This window comes from Ranitomeya variabilis, chromosome 2, assembly GCF_051348905.1.
Source record: "Ranitomeya variabilis isolate aRanVar5 chromosome 2, aRanVar5.hap1, whole genome shotgun sequence".
In the NCBI taxonomy this organism is placed as follows: Eukaryota; Metazoa; Chordata; class Amphibia; order Anura; family Dendrobatidae; genus Ranitomeya; species Ranitomeya variabilis.
Window position 1 is genome coordinate 38,118,955 of NC_135233.1, and position 19,194 is coordinate 38,138,148.

Genomic DNA, 19,194 nt, shown 5'->3' on the forward strand with positions numbered 1-19,194 from the left:
TCATATGCCCTTTTAGAGTTAAAGGGAATCTGTCACCTCAAAATTCGCCTATAAGCTAAGGCCACCGACATCAGGGGCTTATCTACAGCATTCTGTAATGCTGTACATAAGCCCCTGATGTGACCTGAAAGATAAGAAAACGAGTTGGATTATACTCACCCAGGGGCGGTCCTGGTGCGGTCCGGTCTGATGGGCGTCGCGGTGCGGGTCCAGCACCTCCCATCCTCATACGATGACATCCTCTTCTTTGGTTCATGCCACGGCTCCTGCGCAGGTGTACTTTATCTGCCCTGTTGAGGGCAGAGCAAAGTACTGCAGGTGCCGTGAAAGGTCTGAGAGGACCGGCTCAGGATGGTGCTTGCCACCCAGCAAGTTTTTTGTGCCTTCCTCACTTAGCACTGATCTAACAAAGAACATGACTCGTTGGATGAACATCCTGGTTCCTCTGCCACCTGGAAAACTGTTTCCAAGTCCTTTTGATGGCAGAGTGCTCGAAAAGATGTGAATGAGAATGTCAGTAAGTGCAAGATTTGCGTCAGGTCTAAAGTCTGTCACCAGGCCCCAACAGGGTTTCTTTTGCCTAATGAGGTTCCATCTCCACCTTAAGCCCACATGTCAATTGATTTTGATATGGATTGGCCTAATTCTGGTTGTAATAATGTGGTGTGGGTGATGGTTGACAAGTTTAGCAAGATGGTTCACTTTGTTCTTCTACCAAAATTGCCTACGGCTAAGGGTTTAGCTACTTTGTTTATCTCACATGTTGTTAAACTGCATGGTGTTCATAAAAACATTATTTCCAATAGAGGGGTTCACTTAGTGGCTAGCTGTTCGTGTAGCTTCCGCTGTAGTTTGGGAATTAAGCTTTCATTTTCCTCAGGTTATTATCCTGAGGCTAATTTTCAGATGGAAAGAATGAACCAGAAATTGGAACAATATATTTTTTTTTTTTTAACTCCAATACATTTTTATTAAGAATAACGTTACAATTGACATGTTACATTCTTGTTTTCAATACAAAGTTTTCCCCCCAAACGAACCCCGCAATCCCAACTTATCCCGCCCCCTCCCAGTAAGACAGCCCACCTTGTTGAATAGCTCCACAATCAAATCTATAGGATGACTATCCCCTCAGTTAGGACTGTAGGCCACATGTTATGTTTTCACCAATTCAGGGCCTTGATTCGCCCGTTCTCTATAACAAACCTATCCCATGGCAAGCCACGGAGACCACAATTTATCGAACATTTCAATTTTCCCTCTTTTCTGATAAAACCCCTTTTCCAGTATCAGTCCCTGCTTCACATATTGGAGGAATTCTCTTCTTGAAGGCGGCTCGTCCTTAATCCAATTTCGCGCTATTACCTTCCGGGCCATATACAGCAATCTGGCAATAGCTGTCTTCAGGTTGTTATCCACTCCAATCTCATCCACGCACCCCAACAAGCACACCATCGGGTCCCTTGGCACCGTGCATCTGTATGCTCCTTCCACACGACTCAAAACTACCAACCAAAAAGCAGCCAGTCTCCGACACGTCCACATCATATGAAATATATCAGCATCTGTAGTTGGAATTGGAACAATATTTAAGACGTTTTGTCTCATCTAATCAAAAAGATTGGGTTTATTTTCTTCCTCTGGCTGAGTTCGCACTCAATAACCTCTCCTTCTAGCAATACTTCGCCTTATTTTGTTGTAGTGGTTTGCATCCGGTTTCCAGAGATTTTTCAAATTTGCTGTCTGCAGTTCCAGAGGAGGAAAGACATTTTTTCTCATTTGATTGAGATTTGGAGAGAAGTTAAAAAGAGCTTTTTAACGTAGGTGGGTTGGGAGATTTTTGGGTGGGAGATTTTATCTGATAATCCCCTAAAAATCTCCATTTTAAAGTTTAATCCAGAAAATTTGCTCCTAAATTTGTTGGACTGTATTAAATAATCAAGAGCATCAATCCTTTGACAGTTAAGCTCCAACTCCCAGTTGCATGGAGGCTTAATAATTCCTTCCATGTCTCACTTCTTAAAAAGTTTGAAAGGATGCCAGGTCCTCAGGACAGCATTCAGCTTGACTTGAAGGAGGACCATGAGTACGAGGAGGCACAAGTCTTGAAATCCCGACTTCAGTTTCTCGTTAAGTGCAAGGGTTTCAGTCCGGAGGATAATTCCTGGGTGGATGCTAAAGATATACATGCCGATTGTCTAGTGAAGGAGTTCTATCTACAGTGTCAGCAGTTGGGGATTATGGTGGGTCTGGTAGCCCCTCCTAGAAAGGGCGGGGGGATAATGTCATGCTTTTGGATTTGAACCCCTGATTCTGTGGTCGGCGTCTCTTTCCACTGAACCACATCAGATACACCTTTTCGTTGGGTGTTTTAGTTATTGTGTATTAATTTTTAATATTGTGTATTGTGTTTTAGTTATAGTGTTATTTATGATTCTGTAGGTTTTGGGTAGCAGATATTTTTCATTTACTCTTTTTGTCTGTCCTATCAGCTTTAGGGTACAGCTTTAAATACTTTCCCGTTCTTGTGTTTCCTGCTGATGATAGACTTTGTTGGATTCATTCACTGTGCTTTAATTTGTGTTGGTTGCAGTAGTTTTGTGTGTAATTCCTTTACTCCTTTATGAACTTCTACTCTAGTGATCCTAGGAGCTGTTAGGGACATTCAGGGTAAGCCGCAATGGAGTGGGGGCGCCAGTGCATTATCATAGGGTGCCAACCTCTGCAGTCAGGCAGGTACAGACCAGGGTCAGAGAAGGGCTTTTCCTAATCTGAACAGGAACCTATCAGATTCAGGTTTTTGTCTCCTTAGTTAGTACGTTACCCATGTGAATGTGTTTTGATAGTCATAATAACATCTACACAATGAAGATCCACAATGACCAGACCATTTGGGGGTTTTCAGCTCTTTCATCTTGGCCTTTCAGATCATTAAGTTTTCAATTTTGATGGAATGCATACACTAATGTTCAGTTTTTAATCATTTAATTTTGTAATGTAATATAATAAAAAAAAGTTTTTGTAGTTACAAATGTATACATTTTCTTTAAGGGGTTGGGGCAATGTTGTTTATTTTTATGTAAATACATACATTTTGGGCCTTGAAAAAGTATTCATATCCCGTGAACTTTTCCACATTTTTTCATGTTATACCCATAAACATAAATGTATTTTTTTTTATTTTATGTGATACCAGCACAAAGTAGTCAGTATTTGTGAAGTGCAAAGGAAATTATATATGGTTTTCTAAAAGTTTAAAAAACATAAATTTGAATATTGTGACATGCATTTGTATTAGCCCCCCCCCCCTGTAGTCTAATACCCCACCTTAGTCCAGGTTAGTCCACCTGTGTGCAATATATTTTCAGTATAACCACAGCTATTTAGGCTGTCTGCACACGTAGCATATTTTTCGCGTTTTTTTCGTGGTTTTTCGCTATAAAACTGCGAAAAAAACGCTTACATTAAGCATCCTATGTAACAGAATGCATTCCGCATTGTTTGTGCACATGCTGCATTTTTTTCCTGAGCGGAATTGCATTCCAGAAAAAAACGCAGCATGTTCATTAAAATTGCGGAATCGCGGCGATTCTGCAGCCATAGGAGTGCATTGATCTGCTTACTTCCCGCACGGGGCTGTGCACACCATGCGGGAAGCAAGCAGATTATATGCGGTTGGTACCCAGGGTGGAGGAAAGGAGACTCTCCTCCACGCACTGGGCACCATATAATTGGTAAAAAATAATAGAATTAAAATAAAAAATAGCGATATACTCACCCTCGATGTCCCCCGCAGTCTTCCGGCCTCTCCGCTGCACGCTGCCGCTTCGGTTCCTATAGCTGCTGGGCGGTGAAGGACCTGCGATGACGTCACGGTCTTGTGATTGGTCGCGAGACCGCATGTGACCGGTCACGTGACCAATCACAAGACCGTGACGTCATCACAGGCCCTTCACCGCACAACAGCTATAGGAACGGACGCCGCTGAGGTCTGCAGGTGAGTATAACCATGTTTTTTATTTTTTTGATTATTTTTAAACATTCTATCTTTTACTATAGATGCGGCATAGGCAGCATCTATAGTAAAAAGTTGGTCACACTTGTCAAACACTATGTTTGACAAGTGTGACCAACCTGTCAGTCAGTTTTCCAAGCGATGCTACAGATCGCTTGTAAAACTCTAGCATTCTGCAAGCTAATTATGCTTGCAAAACGCTAGTTTTCTGCGGGTATATGCATGCAAATTCTGCATGCGATATACCCGCGGCAGGAGGCGCAGAATTGCCGCGGAAATTTCCGCTCAATTCTGCAACGTGTGAACTTAGCCTAAAGCTCAAACAGCATCATGGAAACCAAGGAACACACCAGACAGGTCAAGGATAAAGTTGTGGAGAGGAGGAAAGCAGGGTTAAGTTATAAAAAAATAGCACAGTAACTGCAGACTTTTCTTCTGAGACCGGACACCCCCTTTAGTAGGCATACACATCAAAATGTTATGTGGATAAATGCAACTTCTCTGCTGATATGTGTGAAAAGCACTACACGTGGATAGCCCCCTATTGTACAGTGTTGCCATCATTCTTGGAGGTTTACTGGCAGGATTTAAGAAAAGGCAGATCCCACCAGTAAATCTTCAAGTTTGATTGCAGTACTCTGATCTTGCAGGTGCAGCCCCCTTGAGTTGATCGTGATAACAACGTATGTTATGATTAGCGATTAGCAATTCTCCCGAAATTTTTTTCAGGCAGATTTGCTAGAATATATTCGATTTTGTCCTAATCGAAAGTACCCTGATTGCCATGAAAAGACATTAAAGGGGCATTTCCATCTCCGATATCCTATCCTAATATGTATTAGGTGTAATCATGATAATATTAGCAAATACATCCAGTTAGAAATGTAGTATAATTCTTCTGATAAGCTATGTTGCCTACCCCATGTGCAGGGCATTGCTGTAGCTTAGGTACCCATGGTTACGACCACTCAGATAGTGACAGTTAGTTGTTAGTGGTAGTAATCATGGATACCTAAGCTACTGCAATGCCCTGCACATGGGGTAAGCGACATAGCTTATCAGAAGAACCATCAGAAGAGTAATTTGTCCGTAAGTGGTTAATGCTAGGTTGTACCATAGAGATCTGCCCCCTCTTATTGATCTTCCTAATCTCTCACAAGTCAGAATTGAGCAAATGTCTTATGTGCCTGAACTATTTGTTCTTTGTGCAGACAGTACAAGGTCACCAAGTTTTGCAAAACCTTTATTTGTACTGCAGGTGAACTCAGCCGATGTCCTGTATCCTCCTTAGGTCACGAGTAATTCATGGCCAAAGAATGTGTCTTCAGTGCATTTGCTAATCGCTGACTAATAGCACACTAAGTGGAAATGCTTTTCAGTTTTCTATGGGTTTTATTAAAAATAACTAAACATACAGACAAGATGAAATGAAAAGGGCTTAAAAGGTAAACTGTCTTTGTTACCCATAGCAACCAATCACAGTTCACTTTTCATTTTTCAAGGGCCCGATATGAAATGAAAGCTGCACTGTGATTGGTTGCTAAGAGCAGCAACATGGATTCTTAAAACTCCCCTATCATTTATATATACTGCCTAACATGGTGAAAACTGTTTATGCTCTATTTTAGCTACTGCCCCATAATGGAGGAGAAAAGAAAAGCTGTTAGGCCCGAGTTCAGATGGGCATATGTCATGGTCTATATATAGACCGCAATTCCCAAACTGAGCGCAGATTTCCCTACCCAAATTTACAGTCAAATTGTATATCTCAGTCCGTATATTAACTGCAATGCCTGGAATGATCACGGGTCTCCTGACCTGAATTTACAGAAACGTTTACGGCTGTAAGGTTGGGTCGGAGACCTGCGGTCAGTCTGCGCATTACGGTCCGTATAGGGACAGCGAAATACGCCCGTCTGAACATGTCCTAGCTGTATAGTTTCGTTTTAGGAACAGGGAAAAAAAATATATACTCCCCTCAACCCAGACCCCATATGTCCATCCACACAGCTCTTCGCCTGGTCTTCCGCAACAGTTCCCGCTCTCCTGGCTCGACCTCCACCTTTACAGTGCTCTGTCACTCACTAGGCCTCGTGTGACGTCATGATTAGGGAGGAGCGGACCCGTGGATGTTCTGGTTCGAGCAAACTTTAGTTCAGTTCAGTTACCAGAAGTCTACTCGGACCCCAGCACTGAACTTGGGTGCTGTAAAATGGTCGTAGTAAGGGGTAGGCGGCTGCAAAAGTCTCACTCTCTTCCATGTTTGGAGTTTTGGTACAAACCCCAAACTTTATAATTCGGGTTCGCTCATCTCTAGTCAGGATGTTGTGGGATGACGCACATCATGATAGTGAGCATCAGAAGCTTCGAAGACCACTGTGAAGATGGAAGAACAAACTGGAGGGAGCAGAGAGACCTATAAAGGCCGGGGCGAGATTCTACATTTATTATGCTCTGGAGTCTGCAGAGACCTCAGATAATTGTTAGGCATACCCAATAGTTAAGCATATCCAATCATAACCATATCCAATCACTGCTGATTTCCCAGGGTTGGCAACCCACCTCTGCAGTCAGCTCTGGGGACCTATAGTGGAAAGGAACCAAAGGCGGTAGCAGCCTGAGTCATAGTGATGCAAAGAAAAATCTACTAGCATACAGGAGTATAGTAATTCACAGGGAGTACAAAAAAGTGGCATTTGCACCAAGTAATATATCTATGTATATATATAATATAATATACCGTATATACTCGAGTATAAGCCGACCCGAGTATAAGCCGACCCCCCTAATTTTGCCACAAAAAACTGGGAAAACTTATTGACTCGAGTATAAGCCTAGGGTGGAAAATGCAGCAGGTACTGGTGAATTTCAAAATTAAAAATAGATACTCCATACCGTTCATTATGGCCCCATAGATGCTCCACATAAAGCTGTGCCATATATACAATGCTCTGCACCGTTGCCCCATAGATACTCCACATAAAGCTGTGCCATATATACAATGCTCTGCACCGTTGCCCCATAGCTGTGCCATATATATAATGCTCTGCACAGTTGCCCCATAGCTGTGCCATATGGTGCTCTGCACCGTTGCCCCATAGCTGTGCCATATAGTGCTCTGCACCGTTGCCCCATAGCTGTGCCATATAGTGCTCTGCACCGTTCGTTGCCCCATAGCTGTGCCATATAGTGCTCTGCACCGTTGCCCCATAGCTGTGCCATATAGTGCTCTGCACCGTTGCCCCATAGCTGTGCCATATAGTGCTCTGCACCGTTGCCCCATAGCTGTGCCATATAATGCTCTGCACCGTCCATTATTGCCCCATAGCTGTGCTGCTGCTGCAATAAAATAATAAAACACATACTCACCTCTCTTGCTTGCAGCTCCTCGGCGCCATCTTCCCGGCGTCTCTCCGCACTGACTGATCAGGCAGAGGGTGGCGCGCACACTATATGCGTCATCGCGCCCTCTGACCTGCACAGTCAGTGCGGAGAGACGCCGGGAAGATGGCGCGACGCCCGGCGTGTGGAACGAGGACAGGTGAATATGACATACTTACCTGCTCCCGGCGTCCCGCTCCTTCCCCCGGACAGCTGGTCTTCGATGCCGCAGCCTCTTCCTCTATCAGCGGTCACCGGCACCGCTGATTAGAGAAATGAATTATGCTGCTCCGCCCCTATGGGAGGTGGAGCAGCCTATTCATTTCTCTAATGAGCGGTCCCACGTGACCGCTGTACAGGGGAAGAGGCTGCTGCACCGAAGACCGTGGGACGGGCAGAGGGAGCGACAGGATCGCCGGGACGAGGTAAGTATGCCTCAGCGCCCTCTCCCCCTCACCCGCCGACCGTGACTCGAGTATAAGCCGAGGGGGCACTTTCAGCCCCAAAATTTGGGCTGAAAATCTCGGCTTATACTCGAGTATATACGGTATGTGTACGTATCTATATATATAATTGTCTAAAGGTACTTCCGTCTTTCTGTCTGTCTGTCTGTCACGGATATTCATTGGTCGCGGCCCCTGTCTGTCATGGAAATCCAATCGCTGTTTGGTCGTGGCAAAACGCCCACGACCATTGCCATAACCAATCAGGGAGGCCATAGTCTGGCAGCGAAATGGCCGCTGCTTTACTGCCCTGCAGTCAGCGCTGAGCGCTCACACAGGGTTAATGCCAGCGTTAACGGACCGCGGTGTAACGCACTCCGTTAACGCAGCTATGAACCCTGTGTGACCAACTTTTTACTATTGATGCTGCGTATGCAGCATCAATAGTAAAAAGATCTAATGTTACAAATAATAATAATAATAATAATAATAAAAAAAAGGTTATTCTCACCATCCAACGTCACGCGCTGTCCTCGGCAGTGCAAGCGGCAGGTTCCGGTTCAAAGGATGCTATGCGAGAAGGACCTGCCATGACGTCACGGTCATGTGACCGTGACATCATCACAGGTCCTGCGCTCATACCAACCCTGGGACCGGAAGCTGCCGCGTGCACCACACACAGGTGCCAGGACTTCAAGGGGCCTTCGGAAGGTGAGTATATGTTTATTTTTTTAACCACGCATATAGTGCCCACATTGCTATATACTACGTGGGCTATGTTACATACTGCGTGGGCTCTGTTATATACTATATCTCTGTGCTATATACTATGTAGCTGGGCAATATACAACTTGACTGTGCAATATACAACGTGACTGTCCAATATACTACGTGCTCTGTGTATGTGGCTGTGCAATATACTACGTAGCTAGGTAATATACTACGTCCCTCTACAATATACTACGTGGCTGTTATATACTACGTGGCTCTGCTATATACTACGTCGCTGACCAATATACTGCACAGCTGTGCAATACACTACGTAGCTGTGCAATACTCTACGTGACTGTGTTATATACTACGTGGCTGTGCAATATACTGCGTGACTGTGTTATATACTATGTGGCTGTGCAATATACTACGTGCCTGTGCAATATATTACGTGGCTCTACAATATACTACGTGGCTATGTTATATATTACGTGGCTCTGCTATATACTACGTGGCTGACCAATATACTACGTGCCTGTGCAATACACTACGTGGCTATGTTATATACTACGTAGCAAAGTTATATACTACGTCGGTTGTGTCATATACTACGTCACTGTGCAATATAGTACGTAGACTGTGCTATATACTACCTACATATTCTAGAATACCCGATGCTTTAGAATCGGGCTACCATCTAGTATATAAATATAAATATATATATATATATATATATATATATATATATATATATATATATATATATATATATATATATATATATATACTAGCTGAAGAGCCCGGCGTTGCCTGGGCATAGTAAATATCTGTGGTTAGTTATAGCACCTCACTTCTGTTATTTTCCCATCACGCCTCTCGTTTTCCCCATCACACCTCTCATTTTCCCCTCACATCTCTCATTTTCCCCCTCACTCCTCTCATTCCCCCCTAACACTTGTCATTTCGACCTCACATCTGTCATTTTCCAATCACTCCACTATTTTCCCTAACTCCTCTCATTTTGCACTCACACCTTTTAATTTTCACCTCACACCCCTCATTTTCACCTCACACCTCTCATTTTCCCCTCAGTATATACATGTATACCTGTATGTCATCTCCCCTGTAAATAGTACATACCTGCTGTATGTCATCTCCTCCTGTATATACTATATACCTGTATGTCATCTCCTCCTATATATAGTATATACCTGTGTGTCATCTCCTCCTCTATATACCTATGTGTCATCTCCTCCTGTATATAGTATATACCTGTGTCATCTCCTATATATAGTATATACCTGTATGTCATCTCCTGTATATAGTATATACCTGTATGTCATCTCCTCTATATACCTATGTGTCATCTCCTCCTGTATATAGTATATACGTGTGTGTCATCTCCCCTGTATATAGTATTTATGTGTGTCATCTCCCCTGTATATAGTATGTACCTGTGTGTCATCTCTCCTGTATATAGTATATACCTGTGTGTCATCTCCTCCTGTATATAGTATATATCTGTATGTCATCTCCTCCTGTATTAGACCTCGTTCACACGTTATTTGGTCAGTATTTTTACCTCCAGTATTTGTAAGCTAAATTGGCAGCCTGATAAATCCCCAGCCAACAGGAAGCCCACCCCCTGGCAGTATATATTAGCTCACACATACACATAATAGACAGGTCATGTGACTGACAGCTGCCGTATTTCCTATATGGTACAGTTGTTGCTCTTGTAGTTTGCTTATTAATCAGATTTTTATTTTTGAAGGATAATACCAGACTTGTGTGTGTTTTAGGGTGAGTTTCATGTGTCAAGTTGTGTGTGTTGAGTTGCGTGTGGAGACATGCGTGTAGCGACTTTTGTGAGATGAGTTTTGTGTGGCGACATGCATGTAGCAACTTTTTGTGTGTCGAGTTGCATGTGACAGGTTAGTGTAGCAAGTTTTGCACATGGCTAATTTTGCTCGTGGCGAGTTTTATGTGTCGTGCGTTTTGAGTATGTGCAAGTTTTGTGTGAGGCAACTTTTGCATGTGTTGCAACTTTTCTGCATGTGGCAATTTTTCCACGTGTGCAAGTTTTGCGTATGGCGAGTTTTCCATGAGGTGAATTTTGCACGTGTGGCGAGTTTTGCGTGAGCCTAGTTTTGCATGTGGCGAGTTTTGCGCGTGGCGAGTTTTGAGCGGCGACTTTTGTGTTTCGACTTTTATGTGGTGAGGTTGGTGTATGTGTGGTGAAATGTGCGCTGAGGGTGGTATATGTGTTCGAGCACGTGGTAGTGTGTGGCGCATTTTGTGTGTGTGTTCATATCCCCGTGGTGGTGTGGTGAGTATCCCATGTCGGGGCCCCACCTTAGCAACTGTACGGTATATACTCTTTGGCGCCATCGCTCTCACTCTTTAAGTCCCCCTTGTTCACATCTGGCAGCTGTCAATTTGCCTCCAACACTTTTCCTTTCACTTTTTCCCCATTATGTAGATAGGGGCAAAATTGTTTTGTGAATTGGAACGCGCGGGGCTAAAATTTCACCTCACAACATAGCCTATGACGCTCTCTGGGTCCAGACGTGTGACTGTGCAAAATTTTGTGGCTGTAGCTGCGACGTGCAAATGCCAATCCCGGACATACACACACACATACTGTACGTACGTACATACATACACACATTCAGCTTTATATATTAGATATTGGCAAGTGCCAGGTCTTCTTTAATTCACAGATATTAAGACTTCAGAGCACCAGTGCCTTCTAGTGGCCAAGTTGTAGAGTGAAATAAGAAATAATAGAATAGCTACAATTGTCGATAAATGAATGACTTTTAAACTTTATCGCACCCAGATAATGTAATCTATAATGGCTATAAAGTCTGTAAGGTACATAATATTCCATTCCTATGTCCCTTTGAGAATCGAGGAGGTTTAGAAGATTTTGCGGTGGGTGCTGCTGCAATGCAGTATTTTCCTCAACTGATCTGTAATCACTGAGTGTTTGATCTGGCTCATCTACTTCTTGGCTCTAAAAGCCAAGTAAGCTCCTTGGCGTGGCTGTGATTTGGCAGTACCTCTAAGTTGTGTAAGTTGCCCATCTCTAGCCCACATGTCCTTGCCAGGAGATGCTTTCAAATTGCATTTAAAAAAAAATGAAAAAAAGAAAAAAAAAAACCCCACAGCATCCAGCAACCATCGGAGGGAAGGGACGGGATACAAAGCCACAAAACTGATTATGTAACATGTTTTACACTTGCATAAAAGACAACGTTGCTTCGCTGGGTTATATCTTCTCACTTCTATGGAATGATAGAAAATACAGGATTGGATCTATCATTAAGGCATATAGTTACTATTACAGCCACTTGCTACATGTCCCTGCTTGAGATGGCATTATGCCCTCCATAACAGTGGCAGCTTCAGTGACATCAAAACAGTGACAGCTAGTGTCCCATAACAGCCAGTCGCAGTGCCCTGTAGCCTGGCAGTAGCCGTCACACCGCCAATCATGGTGCCAATGAAACAGTGTTAATCACAACGCCATGAAGACGTGCCAGTTTGTGCTCCATGTCAAATTTAACCAAAGTTCCCTAAATTACTTACATCTACAGTGCCACCATAACATTACCACTGACAGTGGCTTTGTAGCCAGGGCTGACGCCAGCACCAGGTGGACCAAGACAGTGCCAGTCTTAGGCTGAATGGTGCCCTCATGCTCTTTGCTGTCCTTACCCCATTGTTTTTTTACTCAGTTAGCCCAGAACACATGAGTAGGCAGGAGACAATCCTTTACATCCTAGGAAAATTCATTTAGGCTTTTCTACACACATTAGTTTTTTCCCCTTGACATTAAATGCACAAGTATTATACAATAAACCCCAGACCCATCATGTCTGAACTAACCCATAAAAGGGCTAGGATAACCCCTTCTTGAAATAAATGTTTGGCCCCGATAAAATACAAAAACCTATACTCAACCCCTGTGCCAGCGCCATTCCAATGGTGTCAGCACTCGCAGTTCCGGAGCTCTGCTGCAATGACGTGTAGTGCCCTGCACTCAATCAGCGCCGGCTTTACTGTCCTCGCTTTTGTACAGATTGAAAATGAATAGAAAGTCTGAGATCAGCTGCAGCCTGGACTTCTTCTACAAGTTCAATCATACAAAGACTGGGATAGTGACTCCAGCACTGATTGGGCACCTGATTCACGTGTCACAACTGCACGGGATCCCAGGACCGCGAGTGCTGACACCGCTGGAACGGCGCCATCACGTCAGGTGAGTATCAGCTCTCTTATGGCCAAATATTTAGATTGCCCTAGTAGTGGTCAACCGTTTTAAAGTGCTATTCCAGTTAAGTACATTTAAGCCTTATCCAAAAAGGGGGGTGTCACGACTGTTGTCCGGAATTCTGGGAACAGGGGCTCCTTCCCTGTCACTACTACTAGGAGTGCCCTAGCTTGCCCTGTTCTCTGGATTACTTCTGATGGTGAAGACACCGAGGCCACGTATCTTGCCTCAGCTCCTGAATTCGCCCTCAGTCTGTTCCCTTCCCCCACCCAGGGAAGACGCGAGTAGTAGTGTACCGTGATACACCAACCAGACTAACAAGGTAATACAAACAGGGATAAAGTATAATACCAATCATAAAAGTATACTCACATAAACAACAGAGGTAAACACCGAGGAGTGGAGGATGGGGAGAAACTAAAGTAGGGGAAGAAGGTGATTAGCATACAACCAAAACCTTGCAACAGTCTTGGATAAATTCACCAAATGCCTTCTCAAACAACAACAACAAACCACCATCTCCTAAACCATGCAGCATGGAGTTAGCTTTGGCAATGAATGCTTGCCAGGGCCCAGAATATATAAGGGATGGGAGTGTCTAACAGTGAACAGCTGAGACCCTTAATGCAGGAAAGCTGCTAAAAGAAACCTGCACGTTTAATATTAAGATGAAGTGCTTCTAATGAGTGCAAGAGTAAGATAAATCAGAAGCTGCGGCCTTCTGGAGACTCTGTCGCGGTAAACCCATGACAGGGGGCTTCATCCCAAAAAATAGCATTACCTCAATCCTCTGCCATTCAATCCCTGTTTTTTTCTGCAAAGTTATTTTCTCTGATGAAGCCCCCTTCAGACTGTGTGGAAGAGGGATTGTCTGGAGACGAAAAGGAGAGCGCTACCATGAGTCCTGTCTCTGACAACAGTAAAGCCAAGAGTGGCCAAAATTTGCCTGCCATCCTCTTATTTCACCATAACACATCCAACTCAAACCACAGTCATCAACTGCATTACTATAGTGATGAAGATGTCATCCCATCAATCAAAGGCAGACGGGCTGGTTAGCAGGCGCCGAGCTTGATCCGTACCTGCCCATTGGACTCGGCTCTCAGTAATGTGAAGCGAGAGCACTGTACAGTAGAAAGATAATTTTTGCAAGTTTTCTGGACTGCAGGGAACTGATTGTTAGGATCCCTATTAAATGACTCTCAATGTGGTGGCAGGAGTTTAGAGCCAAGAAACCTGATGACAAGTTCCCATTAAGATGATATTTGTACTCGATTTCTCATCCATTATTAGTTGAGTTGTTTTTGTTGTTGTTTTATCAGCGATGTGTGTGGCTGCGGCTCACTTTGGATTCATACACATCTTCCACCGGCCCACGCTCTATCCTGATCCAGCATGTGATCTGTACATGATTCACATGTTCTGGACTTTAAAAAAAAAAAAAAACAGGAACAAATGAAGTGGTCACATGATGCACATGTTCTTCATGAACTCGCAGGGGTCAAATATATCACACGTTTCCTTGTTTTTCAATCATTTCCTTAAATCTTGTGTTCACAATTCTTCTCCCCTGAGATCGGAAACTTCTGAATGGGAAAAGACCAAGTGTGACGACGAGGCATTAAAGAGGAATAGCAAAATGTGTTATAAAATCTTTTACCAAGGGCATGAATGTGTCTGCAGCTCCAAAATGTGTAAATGCAGGTTGTTTGACGGTGGTAATATCACTAGAGGCCTGGAGAGGTTTATTTATCATCCCCGGTGGAGAAGGGTTCTTCAGTAAAAATTCATGGTGGTCTAGGATGAAAAGGAGTTAAGATCGTTGTCTCAATATCACAACTTATCACCTAGTCACACGATAAGTTGCTCATCGCTGAGACCTCTAGATTACGAGGATGGAGGGAGTTGATGGAGGTAATTAAGCAATGTACTTATTTGGCTATCTGTCAGTCCCATAGACTTTAAGCAGTGCTGAACTGCTGCTACTTTCAAACATGGGACTCTCAGGACCACCAACGTTGTTTAGGTCCCAACGATCAGACATTTATCAGACTCATGTGACTCCATGGTTACAGACCCATACAAACCCTGCGTAGTCAGATGCTGCAGTCATGTCCCTTATATTCCCCTTTATAAACTGTAAATTAGGGCAACAGTCCAACGGTGAAGGCCCTCATACCCATTATAGAGTTTTTGGCTGAATGATCCTTGGCCAACATCTCTCTCTCCAGACTCCTCCATACACAGGATTGCTCCTGTGCTCTCTGTGGGAGATTCACTGCTAGTCTACTCGGGTAACAGCTTATCTCCAGGAAAAATGAAAGGATTGGACATTGAAGTTCAACAATCTGGATTCTTCTCTTCACCAACATCATTTGTCAGTGGAAGAATGGGAGGTTCCCATAGACATTACACTGACAGCCAGTCTAACCAACTTTAGTCCAATGCGTATGGGTGCCTTTCCCTTTCCTAGATGTTCTGATGCAACAGCAGGAGAGCTACAAGTTAACTTTTTACCCCTTTGTGTCAATGACTTATTATCCTATCTGCGTTACTGCAAGTCTAAAGGTACCTTCACATTAAGCGATGCTGCAGCGATAGCGACAACGATGCCGATCGCTGCAGCGTCGCTGTTTGATCGCTGGAGAGCTGTCACACAGACCGCTCTCCAGCGACCAACGATGCCGAGGTCCCCGGGTAACCAGGGTAAACATCGGGTTGCTAAGCGCAGGGCCGCGCTTAGTAACCCGATGTTTACCCTGGTTACCAGCGTAAAATGTAAAAAAAACAAACAGTACATACTCACATTCGCGTCCCCCGGCGTCCGCTTCCTGCACTGTGTGAGCGCCGGCCCTAACAGCAGAGCGGTGACGTCACCGCTGTGCTGTACTTTCACTTTCACTTTACGGCGCTCAGTCAGTGTGGGAAGCGGACGCCGGGGGATGCGAAGGTGAGTATGTAGTGTTTGTTTTTTTTACATTTTACACTGGTAACCAGGGTAAACATCGGGTTACTAAGCGCGGCCCTGCCCTTAGTAACCCGATGTTTACCCTGGTTACCAGTGTAAAACATTGCTGGTATCGTTGCTTTTGGTGTCAAACACGACGATACACGCCGGTCTGACGACCAAATAAAGTTCTGAACTTTGTTCAACGACCAGCGATATCACAGCAGGATCCAGATCGCTGCTGCGTGTCAAACTAAACGATATCGCTAGCCAGGACGCTGCAACGTCACGGATCGCTAGCGATATCGTTTAGTGTGAAGGTACCTTTAAGAAAGAATGCCTGTGAGCCCATCTATAGTCTCCAAAGAGAGCAGTGCTCAACTGACTGCTTATGACCAGTTAATTTAGAGCTCAATGGTGAGCTAAGCACCCGGACTCCCACCTCTCAAAAATTTTACCATGTAAAAAGATTTCTGAAAGTGCAGAAAATGCTATTGAAGACTGGTGGTTTCATATGTCACACTTAGGGTGTATTTTTACTGGATTTTCTGAGTAGAAACTGTCCAACCCTCCAATCAAAACTCGTGATTTTTGCTCTAAAATCTCAGCAAAAAAAGTTTGTGTGAATGTAGGAAGCTGGGGAAGCTGGAGCCAGGGCTGTAGTCATGGCTGACAGTAATCCTGCTATCACCCCCTGGCCCCCTCCCAGCATAAGATCATGCTTTCTTCTCTCAGTACCTCGGTGCTGCTTCTTGGTGTCATCTGGGATCTCCCGGCACGAGAGTGTGTTCCCTACAGACGGCTCCGCAATTAAAGAGTCGCAGTCCGGCTTCACTTTAACTTCAACTTCTTTACTTAACACCGCATTATCCAGGGCACAGTCAATTTTAACAATTGGCAATGCTTTCCCTTGCCTCTTCTCTCTACTGCTAAGCCTGTCCCCAGGACGGTTCGTTTCCTCCTGTCCCTCAGTGTCCTCAATGCCCAGAAATCCTGCTTCTCGTGAGGGTATTCTCTGCCGTTTCGCCCTGGTCCTTAGAATAGCGGCCCATGCAAAAATCTGCCACATCTTGCATACCTTGTTACCATTCTGCTTAGTCTTCTTCCGGTAGCACTGCAGTCCCACTTGTTCTGCACCGCTATCTCTGGTGTCGCTGTGCTTCGTTCTGTACTATGGCCCCCTGGATACTGACTGCTGGGCCCAATCTTCTGAGAAAACATTACGTGGCACAGTGATGCCCTGGGCTAGCCAGCCCTGTAAGCTACACGGGTACCCCTGCCCCAACTGAACCAAACCGGGAAGACCTCTCTAACTTATCCCACCTTGCCCCTCCTACAGTTAACCATTTACTACTCTGTCCTACACTATAACTATAATGCCCCCACCTAGTGGCCAATTTGGGGTACTTGTCCCCTAGCACTAAACCTAAAGACCGGCCCTGGGGTACTTACTTTCCCTACCAAACAGTGAATGTGCACATAATCACACATGTACACATACAGAGTAATACACTCTAGGTGTAGCAGTACTCATATACAGGGGTGATAATACACTGGCTAGTGTAGCAGCATCACATTTTGTCATATTTGGCAAAACATATTAAAGACATAATATCACATTCCCTACATTCCCCCTTTCTTTCAATATGGTTGTCCCCAACCATTTCAAAACTTTAATAACCTATATATACTTTAATAGTAAAGGGGACTCAATATGAGTCAAGTCCATATGTCAACGGGAGACACTCCCCCCTTTCTTTGAATGTGGTACTCCTGTACCCTAAAATACAGTACTTAGAAAAGTCCTGCTTTTCAGCAGAAGGGGCATAACAGATGGAAAAAAAAGGAGTCCATAGGCTCTGAATATAGCTATCCAGCTCATAGTCCTCTGGATCAAACATGAAAGGCAACACAAATGTACTTATAACCTCTTCTCGTCATGTAACTCCAGGGCATTTCCCTTTTGCCCAGAAGGATGCGGGACAGTCCTTTACCATTTTTCTTTTAAGTGCAACGGCACAACATGAAGCACTGTCCTGTCTCTACTTCTTTAAATTCCATCCCCAACTTCGGAATGAGAGTGGCTCTGCAGCCGCAGAAACCACGGATTGCCCCAATTAAGCAATTGTGGTAGGGGGCTTGAAGAACAAAACTTTGCGGGAGTCTGACTAGACCAAGCTTGATCCCGCCTCTTATTGCACCTCGTCCGGGGTGCACAGGGTCACGGCCACCGCATAATAGCCCCGAGGGCAGTCCTCTTGTAGAAGGAGACCCAGTCCCCTTCCTCCAGGGGTCTCCCAAATTTTACCAAAGCCCCGTTCACGTAGACTTTCTGGGGGGGTCCCGACTTCTCAGATGAAGCCAAAACCTCGGCCCAACTCCATATAAACTAGTTGACCAAAGGTGCGGCACCCGGCCATAGCGCCACCTCCTGGCTGCCGCATTTCGGCCCACACCTCCTTCTCCCTCTTTTTCTTTTGTTCCACTACGCCAGCTATCCAGGACAGCTGGTCGGGAGAAGGAAATGGGCACTCGGTGGCATGAGCAGGACATGCGGCTCCCTGAGATGCCTGAGCGCCCATGACGTGCCTTCCCTGCAACACCCAGCAAGCCGTTGTACGCTCCGGAGCCTCCAACTCGTCGGGCGCAGGTTGATCGGTCACGGCAAGGATATGTGACTGAGGCCGGGCTCCAGGGGTAGGTGATGAGGAAGGGGTCTCACTCACTTGGGCCACAGGTCGAGGCACACTCGGGTTGCCGTCTGTGGACCACGTCCTCTCCGCGACCGCTGCATCCTTCAGCGGAGGTGGTGATGCCTGATCTTTCCGGAAGTAGTCCCGGCTGCAGCGTAGCTTCCGGTCCGGGCTCGCGTACACATGAGGACTTTGGCCTTTCAGCAGATGACCTCGGTCTCGACGGTAGTCCGGATTCCGACTCCACAGTCTCCCGATGCTGATCGCTTCGTCCCACCGAGCTTCGTCGCTTGTCACCATCAAGATGGTGCACTACCTCAGGCAGCCGCCGAGGTCCTCCGGCTTCAGGTGAGGGCAACGTTCCCCACTCCTCGCTGCTCCACGCCATGAACCGGGCCCGACCTCTCTCCTGTCGCCATTGCCACACTAGGCGGCTCACTCCTCCAGAGCCATAAGACCGATGCATTGCTGTCTTTGCTGGGTCGCATAATGATACCGCGCAGCTGCACCTTTTACTCTCTTCTGGGCCCCACCCGTTCCAGGGAGGATTCGCTTCTAGTCGCTCCTCCCATTCTCTCTCAAGTAGTCTCAGGAAACGGGTGGCTAGGTGTATTCGGTGCGTTCTCCAGAGGCGCCACCTGAAAGATCTTCGCGCTCATATACAGGGGTGATAATACACTGGCTAGTATAGCAGTATCACATTTTGTCATATTTGGCAAAACATA

The 19,194-nt window shown here is 45.1% G+C and overlaps 1 long non-coding RNA gene across 1 annotated transcript in view; it reads left to right on the forward strand.

Annotated features, from left to right (window-relative positions):
- The first annotated feature begins 4,996 nt into the window (after positions 1–4,996).
- LOC143809056 (uncharacterized) overlaps positions 4,997–19,194 on the forward strand; it is a 67,281-nt gene continuing 53,083 nt past the window's right edge. Inside the window, exon 1 of the long non-coding RNA XR_013222047.1 lies at positions 4,997–5,104. This is a non-coding gene — a long non-coding RNA (uncharacterized LOC143809056). The remainder of the gene's footprint in view (positions 5,105–19,194) is intronic.